The following is a 1,066-nucleotide window of genomic DNA, read 5'->3' as shown; positions in this document are numbered from 1 at the left end:
GAGAGAGAGTGTGAGAGAGAGTGTGTGAGAGAGAGTGTGTGAGAGAGAGTGGGAGAGAGTGAGTGGGAGAGAGTGAGTGGGAGAGAGAGAGAGTGTGAGAGAGAGTGTGTGAGAGAGAGTGTGTGAGAGAGAGTGGGAGAGAGTGAGTGGGAGAGAGTGAGTGGGAGAGAGAGAGTGGGGAGAGAGAGAGTGGGAGAGAGAGAGTGTGAGAGAGAGTGTGTGAGAGAGAGTGGGAGAGAGTGAGTGGGAGAGAGAGAGAGTGGGAGAGAGAGAGTGGGAGAGAGAGTGGGAGAGAGAGAGTGGGAGAGAGAGAGTGGGGGAGAGAGAGTGGGAGAGAGATTGGGAGAGAGAGAGTGGGAAAGAGAGAGTGGGAGAGAGAGTGTGAGAGAGAGTGTGGGAGAGAGAGTGGGAGAGAGAGAGTATGTGAGAGAGTGTGTGAGAGAGAGTGAGAGAGAGTGAGAGAGAGAGTGGGAGAGAGAGTGGGAGAGAGAGAGTGGGAGAGAGAGAGTGTGAGAGAGCGTGTGAGAGAGAGTTTGAGTGAGAGAGTGTGAGAGAGAGAGAGTGAGAGAGTGTGAGAGAGTGTGAGAGAGAGAGTGGGAGAGAGAGAGAGTGGGAGAGAGAGTGGGAGAGAGAGAGTGGGAGAGAGAGAGTGTGAGAGAGCGTGTGAGAGAGAGTTTGAGTGAGAGAGTGTGAGAGAGAGAGAGTGAGAGAGTGTGAGAGAGAGAGTGTGAGAGAGAGAGAGAGTGAGAGAGTGTGTGAGAGAGAGTGGGAGAGAGAGAGTGGGAGAGAGAGTGGGAGAGAGAGAGTGGGAGAGAGAGAGTGTGTGAGAGAGTGTGTGAGAGAGAGAGTGGGAGAGAGTGAGTGGGAGAGAGATTGGGAGAGAGAGAGAGTGTGGGAGAGAGAGAGTGGGAGAGAGAGTGTTGAAAAGAGAGAGTGGGAGAGAGAGTGTGGGAGAGAGAGAGTGGGAGAGAGAGTGTTGAAAAGAGAGAGTGGGAGAGAGAGTGTGGGAGAGAGAGTGTGGGAGAGAGAGTGAGAGAGAGAGAGTGGGAAAGAGAGAGTTGAAAAG

This window comes from Pristiophorus japonicus, unplaced genomic scaffold (genome assembly GCF_044704955.1).
Source record: "Pristiophorus japonicus isolate sPriJap1 unplaced genomic scaffold, sPriJap1.hap1 HAP1_SCAFFOLD_1069, whole genome shotgun sequence".
In the NCBI taxonomy this organism is placed as follows: Eukaryota; Metazoa; Chordata; class Chondrichthyes; family Pristiophoridae; genus Pristiophorus; species Pristiophorus japonicus.
This window is presented reverse-complemented; position numbering follows the sequence as displayed.